A 12,913-nucleotide genomic window follows, 5' to 3' on the forward strand; every position below is an offset into this window, starting at 1 on the left:
GTTAGGGAAACACCAGGTGCAGAAGAAACACGAGTTAAGGAGAGACTTACAAGATTCTATTATTACAGCTTGTTTCAATAAAGTATAGTTATCATTCTTCTGTGGCATCTGTTTGCTGATCTGGCTACCTTGAATGGATGTCAGCTTTTCAGAATGTGAAGTAATAATTCATCAGGTAATAGTTGATTCCTTAGTAATCCTACATTTCTTGTTTATTGAAGATTTTTAAAGGATTTCTTGATTCCCTTTTTTCTAGCACTCTCTGGGTTTTTGCACAATAAACTTACCCATGGCTAACTTACAGTTTACTCAATTAGCCCAATTTGGTAGGTTCATATGTTATATTTAATCATAAACTAATTGCATAGCATTAAAACATGGTTGGATGATAGTTTGTGGTTCTGGGTGTTGTGCGAATCCAGGCATCAATTTGTTTTGCCAGATGCAAAAGGCAATCCTTGACCAGATTTTCACGTTTCTTTCTAGTCAGCTTTTAGATGGTACAACAGAATTAATGAATCTGTGATTCTGCATTGCCAACTACAAAGCAAACACCTCAAACTAAGGATAGGTAGGTAGGTAGATAGATAATTGATTAGTCTTACTATATCCTGCCACTCTTCTTTCCCAGGCCATCAATTCACCCTACCCCACACACTCACACCTATATTTACTCTGGGCCCTCACAGCAGCCCAAAAATGTTATTGTAGTCATATATTATTTTATTGTTGCTTTGGCTTTAGCTGTTGTCTTGTACCCTGCTTAAAGTCATCTGACTGAACCAGTCTGTAAATTCATAAATAAATATATCAATATTGCTAAGACAACTTAAGCCTATGTCACTCATGGGTTATGAATTAGATGAATGGAATGTCATGGAGAGATGGCACAGAACAAGGGGCAGATGTATTTGTGCCATGGTTAATTAGGACACAGCCTTACTGAGCTTGCAAAAACAGATTTAATGCTTAGAACAAACCTGGATAAGTGAATACTAATAGAAAGCAGGTTAAGGAACTACCAAACTGTTCACATTTCAGGCATTACTTCCTTTGGGATATTCTTCTCATGAAAGTATAGGAAAAATCAGGACGTAATAGGAAGATATAATTTCTCAGTAATCAGAAAGAAGTGAATTAAAGGCATCAGCTACTCTATTATCAAGAAATGTGATCACTTTAATTCTAACTCATTGAAATGTAAAAAAGGAAGAGTTGGAGGATATGTTCTAGTCCAATAATCTGCTTAGTGCAGGAATCCACCGCTAACAAAATTCCTAAAAGATGGCCCAAAAGATGGTCACTATCTTCAAAAGCAGTCTCTTCCATTGTTGAACAGCTCTTACCATTAGGAAATTCTTCTGATGTCCAACTAAGATCTATTTCCTTGCAATTTAAACCCATTGTTTCTTGCTCTGTCTTCTGGGACAATGCAGACCAATTCTGCATAAAAACCCTTCTGCTACATGAAGACCACTATAGTTTCTTTCTCTTCCCCGGGTTAAACTTTCCCATTACTTCCAACTGTACCTCATAAGTGTTTCCTTTCGGGTCCCTCGTCACTTCTGTTGTCTTCTGAATACAGACCCAGTGGTACACTTGACACTTCCTTTTAGCTTCCTGTAGAATAGCATGTAAACACACTGATATGAATGTTGAACCAACGGCATATTCAGCTAATGATAGCACAGTTCAGCACCCATTGTGCCATCTTCTCTATGATAATATCATGAGAGACTGTCAAATATTCTGCTAAAATCAACGTACATACATTTCTGTGGTCAAATAAATTAGTCATTCTGTCTAAAAAAAGGGATCAGATTGGTTTTCCATGACTTATTCTTGATAAATCCATGCTGATGCCTGGATTTTTTTCCTAAATGCTAACAAAATATGTATTCTGTTTTATCTATCTATGTATGCGTATCCTTGTTCAGAATATTGCATGTATGTGATGCAGTATTCTGAACAAGTATACACATACATAGATAGATAAAATAGAATAGATATTTTGTTAGATTTAGTTTTACACAAATCTTTGTTAAAGTTCTTAAACAGAAGGTGTTAAGTTTACTTAAGTATTCTAATGTGTGTTAGATTTGGTTGTCAATATATAGCTAGGGGTGGATGAGCAGAAAGTTTTCAGAGGCACCATCTTTTTTATTACCTGCCTAAATAATTTAGACTCCATGTTATCTATTCAGATAAGCGAATATTCAGATGAATGTACAAACTGGAACCATTCTGCCCTTGAAATTTTACTTACCATATTGCTGCCATGCATTGTACTCTTGAGAATAAGCAAGTTTTATTACTTACTTTGTGCAGAATGCTGATTTTTCAGCTCCTGGAGTGTCACAAAAGTACCTCTCCTATAAGCAGTCTGGTTTAACCTTAAACCAGATTAGATTATTTCTCTATGTAATCCCCTCTTTCTTAGTCATTCAGACTGGAAACCAACATCCAGAAGAATCTTAAATTAGAGAGAGCGAGAAAAATGGGTATTAGATACCATCTTGCTTGAAATGCATTAGAATGGCAGCCATGCCCTGTTGTGAGTAACTGGTACTACCTTTGGTACTACCTTATTTATTTCAAATTGGGGGAGAGGAAGGGATGGAGAAAGAGAGAAAGACAGAGAGTGTTGAACTACAAATAATGTGTTGGTTAATAACTAATTCAAATCACATTTTAGCTGAAAAATGGAACATACATAACATTTAGGATGAGGGCAAACTGAGTCCATTGGTCTCTTTGATATAAAGAATTACTTAAGTGGCCTAAGAGACCTACAAAAGCACTGTTTAAAAAAAAAATTTTTTTTTCATTCAAGAATACACATTTCTCCTTTTTTAAAAAACGCTATGTATTTGTAACACCTGGAGACCCTCTGTTTCTGTTGTATACGTAACTGAACTTAGAGGTCTAATTTCCAGATAAATATGGGTAACATCTAAGTGGCTAAATGAGATATATACTACAGAATTATACAGTAAATCTTTTCCCCCAGGGATTTCCTCCTCTCTCTAGAGAATAAGGAGTTCTACACCAACAGGGTTAGTTTTATAGCTAGCACACACACAATTTGTCAGTTAGAGTCAATCTGATGTTTTGTTGTTATTTATTTGTTAACGTGTAAGCCTCCTCTATCACTCAGGTGATTCAAGGCATTATACAACAAATTAAAACAATAAAACATGTAGGGAACTATAATGAACCTCTCTCTCTTTCTCTCTCTCTCTCTCTATATATATATATATCGGAGAAGGAAACACCAAGAATCAAGGAATAAAATCCAAATGACCCTGCCCTGGGGTCTGCTGAAATAGCCACTTTTAAAGGGCTTTCCTGAATGACGACAGCCTCCGGGCCGTTTAGATTTTGGAGGGGGAGATTGTCCCATAGGGCAGGGGCAGCCGTAGATAGGTCATATCTCTGAGAGCCCACAAGAAGACAATTTTAACTGTGGGACCTGGCATACGCTTGCTCTACTAGATTTAATAGGACGGGCAGACTAAACTGGAGAGAGGCAGTCCCTCAAAGAAGCATATTTTGCAGCTTATTTGCATAATCACATAATTAAGCCGAAGAAACAAGCACCAGCCACTGATGCTGTACTGATGTGTCTTCAGCACAGTCCATGGACATCAGAATAACAAAAATACACTTTTCTGACAATTGCCCTGAAGCTTCTTAATACACTTGTAGGTTAAAACCGGCAACCTATTTACAAAGTGCGACAATGAAACCAAAATATTCCGGCAACCTGAAAGCTTAACTGGAAAAATACACTGTCTGTAATGCACATGTGCAGTACAAGTAGTCCTCACTTAACAACTGCCTCATTTAATGACTCTTCAAAGTTATGATGGTGTATAAAACCCTCCAGCTTTGTGACCATCAGTGCCCCTCGGTCCCTTGATCGCCATTCAGGCGTTTCCCAACTGGCATGCATTTATGACCATTGCAGTATTCCACAGTCACGTGATCACCATTTGTGTGCTTCACAATCATTCTGACAAGCAGAGTTAATGGAGAACATTAAGTAAAATTGTAAATCGCAGTCAGGTGATATCTCGGTTAAAGACCGCAGTGACTCGCTTAACAACTCAATGGGAAGTGATACTGTAAGTCCATTGTGGTCATGTGATTTTCCACTTAGCAGACATGGTGCTTAGTGACAGAGTTGCCAGTCCCAATTGTGGTTGCTAACTGAGGACTACCTGTATACTTTTGCATTTGTCAACCTTCATTAAAAAAAAAAAAATCAAAACCTCACAGAATACAGAGCCAGTGTTGTCGTATAATAAGCTGCTTTTCTGTTATTGCAATCATGTAAAAACATCAGTAAAGTTACCTAGTAGACAGGCAGCAATGTACACTCAACTGATTCATCCTCTGCCTGTCAACTCAATGCAGCCAATGAGAGCAAAGGTATAACCCACAGAGTTCAGCCTTTTTTAAAAAAGGCTAACCACAGTGTAGGTATGTAGTTATCTTAGACTCCTCCCTTTTTAAACAGTTGTTGAATTGTTTGATTATGCTCCACTCTGAGACAATACCTTGTTTAGAAATATTTCAATAACTGAAAACATACATTATTTCATTTGTCTTTATTTTCTTTTTCCAAGGAACATAAAATTGCATTCACGAGGTCTGTATTTGTTTTTCATCTGTAAATTAAAGAGAAACAGAAGGACATGCCCCAAACAAAAGAAGATAAAAAGTGCACGTATGCTTTATTAGAAAATCTTAATCCTGGTGTATTTTGAAGAAAAATCTCTTCTTCTTCAGGGGGTTGTGAATGATAGAAATGACTTTTTTATGATAAATACTTCAAAGTAATCATTTCAAATAAAGTACACACAAGGAGCGCATTAACCAGCATGCAACATTATCGAGCATAAGATTTCATATGTAGTTTCTGTTGTTCATCTGTGCATTGATCACCCAGAGCTGAACTTGAGCAAGGTTGCTTAATTATGTACTGTACCTCCAAACCATAGATTTGACCACAGAACTTGATACAACTTGTTGCTGAACAAACACTTTTGCTGCTTTGTAAGATGACAATGAGTTTGACACATACCTACCAAGTTGCTATGTTTCACAACACGTCAAATGCTAAAGAAAGCTTTCTTTTTCCCAATAAAGAGAAAAGCAAAATAATTCACTGTTAAGTTTACCTGCCTGAGATTACAACAGATCTGTTTTATTTATTAAGTAGGCATGTTTTCGTACAGCTTCAACTGTTCAAAGAGAGCTCAAATAACACCAAAGAATTAAAACTCAGCCTATATGCTAATTGGAATGCAGACTATCTGCTCATTTGTCCACAATCTAGTTACCCTGCTCAACTGGTTTCTGGATCACAACCTGAGCCTGAAAAAGCTAGTAACAAAATGCAAACAGACAAACACGTTACTGATAAATACGAGGGTAGGGTGTAGTAATAAACAAACTGCCTCTGATGAATCTGTGCTGGCCATTAATTGCGGCTATTACTTTAAAAAAAGAGTGCAGTTTCTTTCAGAACAGGAAACCCATCATTGGTTAATTTTAACTATTCTTAAAGAACAAACGTAGGCACTGGCTATCCCCAGGCCATTAAAGGTCATTTTCTCCTACCTGGAGTCTTCCAAATATATTCTGGCCATTCTCAGCCTGTCCTTTGGCCTTGCCGGCCGAGAATTTGGGAACCTGCACTCTCAAAAGGCCTCGAGGGCACCAGGCTAGATTTCATTTAAATGTAATTAATTTAAGAGGTGATCGCATTCTGCTCTGCGCAGTAACTTCCGAGCCTAGTAAAAATCGACCGGGCAAGGCGACTTGCTAGTGGCTAAACACAGCGGAGACCCCCTTGCAAAAGACGGTACAAGCACGTGGGCGCTGCTACTCCTTTATACAAAGAAAAAGCCTCAAGCTAGAAAAACTGCAGTTCGTGGCTTAAGCCACGCTGCCCGCCCCCACCCTTCGCCCGTATCCGGGTGCGTACTTTGATCCTTCGGCTGGCGCTCTCCTGAGTGTGACGTCACTTCATTCATTCTCAGTTCGAGAAGCACCCGAGGGATCATTTGAACTGAGACGAACGGGGCGCTACGTCGCCTGATAGCTACCCCCATTGATAAACCTTTAAAAACACAGTCATTCATTTCAAAGCACACGATTCGGTTAAATGAATCCATGCAATAGATAAATAAAGACCGTATATTTTTCTTGACCGCTTTTCAGAAATCTTTTACGATTTCTATGGACAGTATCGAATATTCTTTCGACCGATTGTTGAATAGACAATAGCCTCCCCGTTTCTTGAATCTTAGTGGTGCAGTCCCTTTTGACATTCCGCTAGGAAATCTGTCTGCTTCGGCAACTGCAAATTGTGAGGATGCTTCTGGGTCTTAAAGCCCATTGTTTTAGGCGCGATCAGGTTTCTTTCCCATGGGCAGGAGTTGAGACAGAGAAATACTGTTCTTTGCATAAATACAGTCCTTATACATGTAACTATAAATACTAAGCAACCAAGGGGACATTGTTGTCCTATTCCTGCTCCATCTTATATATCACAAGTATATGGTACAAGCTTTCATGAGCTGGAGTTCACTTCATCAAATGGAGTGACAGAGTAAGCTGTTACTCATAAAAGCTTATGCATTTTAATAAAATCTGTTTGTCTGAAAAGGTGCTACCAGACTCCTGATTTTTGTAGGGTACCTCAAAAGGTTTTAGGCTATCTCGACAGGTCTCTACAAACACAATGGGTTTTTAACACATAACAATTTTCAATGCATTTATTTTCAAACATTTTAAGAATAAATGACTACACAAAAGGAAAAAGAAGAAAATGAGAAAAGATATACAGTAGTGGATGGAAAATAAAATATCACTAAATAAACAGATTTACAATTGTCACAAAATTTAAAATTCATTATTTCATTGATTAAATAATTGATTGAATATGTAAAACTAAACTCATTATACCATCGGGACAAATCATTGTTAATCATTCCAAAACTCTAAAGATTCATATTTACATTGCTATCAACACTATTTGCCATTATCTGGAATAAATACACGTGAACTTATAAAAATGGAAGTAAAATCCAGTCTAAACAACTGGCCAACTGTGCAACCAAAAATAATAAAAACAATCAGTAAAAGCAACATTAAATTACATTCTTCCACTGTACCCAGATGGTGATTACATTAATTATTTATAAGCATTAAAATTATTTCTGGTTACTATCTTTACATCAAATATTTCCCCCTTAAAAACATACCGAATTCAGTATCTGAATTTGCCTTGTAGTGTGATATAAATTGGAATAAGCAGGAAGCCATTCTTGCTTAAATTTAGTCAAACTTCCATTCTGGGCCTATACTGTTAATTTTGCCATTGCTGCATATTCTTCAAGTTTGGTTGCCAGTCTGATACTGTCAGCAAAGTATCTCTTTTCCAATGTTGGGCCAAACTTGTCCTTACAGCTGTCACCATATAACTTAATAATAAATTGATTTTTTTTATTCATTTGTTCTGGAAAAATTCCCAATAGAAAAAACTGAGATTTTAATTCAATTTTTTTAAAAAAAATAAAAAATAATTCTGTGTATTTCTTTCCAGTACTTTTGAATTTTTTTACATGTCCACCAGATATGATAAAATGTTCCTTCTGTATCCAACATTTCCAACACACACACACACACATACACACACACACACACACATATTTTTGCAATTATGGATGGAGTTATATACCATGAGTAAAACATTAATTTATAATTTTCTCTTAAATTATAGCTTGGGGTAAATTTTACTGAATTTTTCCATCAGTCTTCCAATTGTTGTAATTGTTTAAAATTTTGCATCCACTTTATCATGCAGTCTTTTATTTGTTCTGTCTCTGTGTCATATTTTAACAGCTATTTACATATACATCCTAATTTGCCCACCCACCTGCCCCACTTGGCATGATGCCACACTACACTTCCCAAATTTTGCTCATTGTCATCTCTCATAGCCTTCCAATCAGAATTCTGCCAAGACACATTCCCAGACACATTCAAGTAATTAATCCCCCTGCAGCTTTTGCATTCATTCTTGTTTATTTTCCCTTTGTAAAGGGGAACGGTAATGGCATTCCTCCAGTCCTAGGGCACAGATGCAGACTTCACCCATAAATTAAACAAGTTGCAGAGCCACTCCATATGCAAACCCCATCCATATTTTAAACTTTCTCCAGTTACAGTTGCAACCTTACAATTGTTCAACATTCTTATTTCATTTTCATCCATTTTTTTCCTAAGCACTAATAATGATTGATTACATGCCATTTAGACAGTGTCAGCTCTTAGCGACCACAAAGATAGACCTTCTCCAGAATGAGGCACTGACATTAATAGCATTCAATTCAATTTGACTCTTCAACATGTCACTGTCCTCTCCATACAAATCTCTAAAATAGGGCTTCTGGCCTTCTGTCACTTCAGTTTTATCCCAAGTAATGTTATCACTTTTATCTTTATTTCCATTCACTTTGCAGACTGCTTCTTTTCTGGCCCTTTTTACTTGCTTCCAAAACATAAAAATATATCTTCATGAAAAGTACTCTGCATTTTCTCTGTCTTTTTATTCTTTCCAACCCAACTGAATATATTTATTATTTCCAACCCAACATAATGCAAGCAGGTCACCACTCTGTCCATCAGCAGGATAACTCTCCAAAACTAAACAGAATGGGATCAAATTTGTGTTGGGGGAAAAACTAGCAAAGAAAGACTGAGTCTTAAAATGCACTGGATCTGGCAGGTGGTTGGAAAGGAAGGAAGGAAGGAAGGAAGGAAGGAAGGAAGGAAGGAAGGAAGGAAGGAAGGAAGGAAGGAAGGAAGGAAGGAAGGAAGGAAAAGAAATCCAGAATAATTTCCCCAATATGGGAGGAATCTGGGTAGAAGCTCAGAATACTGGTGAGTGCTGCAGTCTAGGCTTCCCTTTCTCCTTCCTTGTCATGACCCACAATGCTGCCACTATAAAGTGATAATTAAGATTCTGGAAAGAATTCTACAAGCCAAGCTACTTGTTTCATGTTAGGTATTTCCTGTTCTTTGACTTCATTCTTAGCAATGTCTGTTTCTCTTATATACTTTATACAGTATCTTTCTCTCATCTTCATTTTTGCAACCATTGCTCTCTGATATGTAGCGAAGAAAGACAATGATCTCATGAAAGACCTTAACAAAGAATTACAGACATCTGTTAAAAGAGACAGGGAACAGTATTACAGTGATCTCTGTAAGGACATCAAAGATGGAAACAGACATATAAAAACAAGGAACATTTCCCCCAAAATCTTCAACTTCAGAAAGTATGCTAAAGGATGCTAATGGACAGATAGTAATCAATTTAAAGAAGATCAAACAAAGATGGAAGCAGGAGACTGAAATTCTGCACAGTAGAGAAGATATCCAAGATACCCTAGAAGATATTCCTTATTTAAAAGAACCTCTAGTACTGGAAAATGAAGCTGTATCAGCTCTCTGGCCATCACATTAAAGCTACAGGGAATGATAGAATATCTACAGAAATAAGGTAAGGAATAGAAAAATCAGTAAAGGTTCTAACAAATTATGCCAGCAAATTGGGAGAATGACACAGTGGCAACAGATTGGAAGAGGCCAGTTTATATTACCAATTCCAAAGAAAGGTAATATCTTTAATTTCACATGCTATTAAAATAAGGCTTAGGATCATCTAATGCAGATTAGAGCCCTACATGGACAGGGAGATGCCAGATGTTTAAGCTGGTTTTAGAAAAGGTTGAGGAACAAAAGCAATTGCTGATGTACCCTGGACAATTGAGAAATCCTGGTGTGTTTTTTTTAAAAAAGACATTATGTGCATCATTCCCTATAGAAAGGGCTCAAGCGTGTCTACCATTTCAACCTGTAGAATGTTCTTAAGAAAATGACAACATCTTGAACATCCCAGAACATCATTATTGTCTTCATGAGAAACCTGTATATAGGAAGCCATAATCCAGAAGGAACATGGTGAAACAGATTGGCTCCAGGTCAACAAAGAGTGGTGATGGGTAGAAAATTTACTAAGGGAGATATTGTCCATTTATGCCCTCCAGAAATGGTTGCCTGTCCTTTCTGGCAACTGGATAATGGGGATACATGCTGAGGAGATGGATATGTTGAAATTATATTATAAATACTAAAATGAAAAGGAATATTTTAAAATAGAAAAGTTCCTTTTCTTCAAATATGATTCTAGAAGTAGCTTTGAAAGTGTTTTGAAACTTCTACAAATTGCTAAATTTATTTACATCTATTTGGTGAAATAATTGTACAAGTGTTTGCTGAACCCAAAATAATATTTTCCATTTTTCATGAAAGCAGTAGGAAGCTTCCAAAGAGGACAGCCTTATAGCACTTTTTGAAATATAGGCCTATCACCTGATTTTAAAAAAAATCCTTAGGCTTTTATTACATTAAGCTGGGAGTTAACCGATTAAATACAAGGGAATTTAAACTCCTTAGTAAACAAATATATCTTTGTACTAATCTTTAGTGGAATGAGTGTTTAATAATATCTGCATAAATCTGCATATGAAGAAATAATTGTTTTGAAAGAAAAATATCATTTGTTTTTAGGCGGTTAATGCAAGCTATAATCAGCACCAACTTTGTGCCATAGTTAAGTCAAGTGTAGAAAGACCTTGGAGGAGGAAAATCTCACGAAGTATCTCCAGCTAACCTTATTTCCAATCCCGCATTAAGTTTAATTTTGGTAATTTGTAATCCTCCTACGAGTGACCTTGCAGGTATGTTCAGAGCTGTCCATGTTTCTGGAGAGAGCAAGTTGAGTTGAGATGCATCTCAAACCATCTCTACTTACAGAGTGCTCTATAAGTCAAAGACTCTATCCGAGGGACAGAGCACAATGTCACTTTACATATTATTTCCTTCATTCTGGCAAGACAATTAGAAAGATGTCATGGCCAAAGGTATCAAAGACTGCCAGGAGATTCTACAAAGGAACAGAGGTGCTTCCATCTCTCCTACAGCAACAAGCCAAGACAATAAGGATCAAGACAATAATTATTTAGTTCTGTTCTATTCTGCATAGTCTCTTGTGCTCAATCATCTGAATTTATAAGCAAGTACACGAGCAGGGGTTTTGTGGCAGAAATTAACTTTCAGACATGCTCTTTCTTCACTAGGAATCTTCAGCATAGCTCAGCCGTTGCTGTAGTAGGCTACAGTTTTGTGAGAATAGCAACCATATATTGCCCTGTCTCTCTTTCCCGTGTCAGCTGGCTAACAAAATGTATTCAGAGGAAGAATATTTTGAGAATACTGATTGACATTTGCTCCAGAAATATATCAATGATAATCAAGGCAAGGTTGCTTACCTGAACACACCTTCTCAAATGGGTGGGAGGAGTCAGATAAAATTTAGACCCTTTGGCTCTCTGGCTGATGAAGCAGGAAAAACTGGTTATTCTCTGGAACTGGAAGAATTAGCAGAAGACTTTACAATACTGCATGGGCTGGGAACAAGATGGGTCAGGACATTCTTCCAGTGTGTGTAGGGACATATTGGTGAAGAGTGACCTTAAGTACCCTGATCTCAAACCATTGAGCACCTTAAATATCAGCATCTTGAACCAGCCTTAGAAACATACTATGTTCTCACATCATGCTTAAACATGTCAGGTAAAGATCCGATGGCTGCCTTCAGACAACATACTATGTTTACTACGTATTAGTCCTGCTTTATTTTTATTTGTCGCACATTGTAGGTAGGGACTATTTGGCAGGAGAAGATCTTACTATGTCAGGTATCTGATTATAAGAAAAGATCTAAGTAGAAAGAAGAAATCAAGGTAACTGTACAAGTCTATTTCTATATCTGACATCACTAATCTACTGGAAAGAAAGAAAGAAAGAAAGAAAGAAAGAAAGAAAGAAAGAAAGAAAGAAAGAAAGAAAGAAAGAAAGAAAGAAAGAAAGAAAGAAAGAAAGAAAGAAAGAAATCTGGCGTTGACATGATAGGTGTTGTAGGGCAGAAATCATCCCCATTACAAAACACTGATTTAGTCAGACCACTAAACCACTCTAGATCACCAACCATATTGGTATACCACCAGCTGTTCAGCCAAGCGGAGTCCGTCTGGTTCAGGCACTTGATGGGTCTCTCATCTTATCCTGTGCTGCTCTTAGGTGGAAAAACCAGATGTGAGGGAATATCCTGGAATGGAACAGTTTTAGGAAAAGAAGTGAAACAATGCAACATATTTAACTGAAACCCATGTATTTTTAAACTATGCTTTGTTTTAGCTCTGGTTTGTTAGCTAAGTTATGGTGCCTGAGTTTGTGCAACGTGCTAAGCCATAAACTATAAGTAACAAACCACAAAATTTGGGTTCACACATCAGGCTAAATAAACACTATATAAACTATATTCTGACTTAGCATAATAAGTGATCCAACTATTATTCCTAAATACAGAGAATTTATTTAAAGCATCCTAGGCTCTGTATCAGGATAAATTATTATTCACTACTCAGTGAATTCCATGGTTCTTTATTAAAGTATGCAGGAAAGTCCCTTTTTTAAACATTGTTTACAGCGACTGCTGATATAAAACAAGATGTACTCAGATAAAGTTTAGTGATTAGTTGGCTTTTCATTTTCTTTTCATCTTCATTCCCTTCTAAGATTTGCTTGGTTATTGATCATTATTACATCATTTTAAAAAGTTTTTACAAAACAAAAGACAAAGCATAAAACATTATTTTTAGCCAGATCCATTCATCCCTTGTATTCTGCTGTGATATGACTATCCTTTTATTGTGTGTGTGTGTGCGTGTTTTCATGCGTTCCTTTCTTTCTTTAGTCTTTTGTTACTCCT

At 36.8% G+C, this 12,913-nt stretch overlaps 1 long non-coding RNA gene across 4 annotated transcripts in view; it reads right to left on the reverse strand.

The window, feature by feature from the left end:
• LOC107326074 (uncharacterized) overlaps nt 1-12,913 on the reverse strand; it is a 34,484-nt gene that overhangs the window by 21,362 nt on the left and 209 nt on the right. The window contains exons 2-4 of one of the 4 annotated variants that reach the window (XR_003084465.2): nt 12,131-12,250; nt 2,320-2,473; nt 1,531-1,620 (exon numbers count right to left, since the gene is read on the reverse strand). This is a non-coding gene — a long non-coding RNA (uncharacterized LOC107326074). The other 3 variants (XR_015794604.1, XR_001559826.3, XR_015794605.1) reach the window with 3 other exon arrangements.

Source organism: Python bivittatus, unplaced genomic scaffold, assembly GCF_059951505.1.
Source record: "Python bivittatus isolate LINGU-HERP-01145 unplaced genomic scaffold, Pbiv_v1 ctg000070_np1212, whole genome shotgun sequence".
Lineage (NCBI taxonomy): Eukaryota > Metazoa > Chordata > Lepidosauria > Squamata > Pythonidae > Python > Python bivittatus.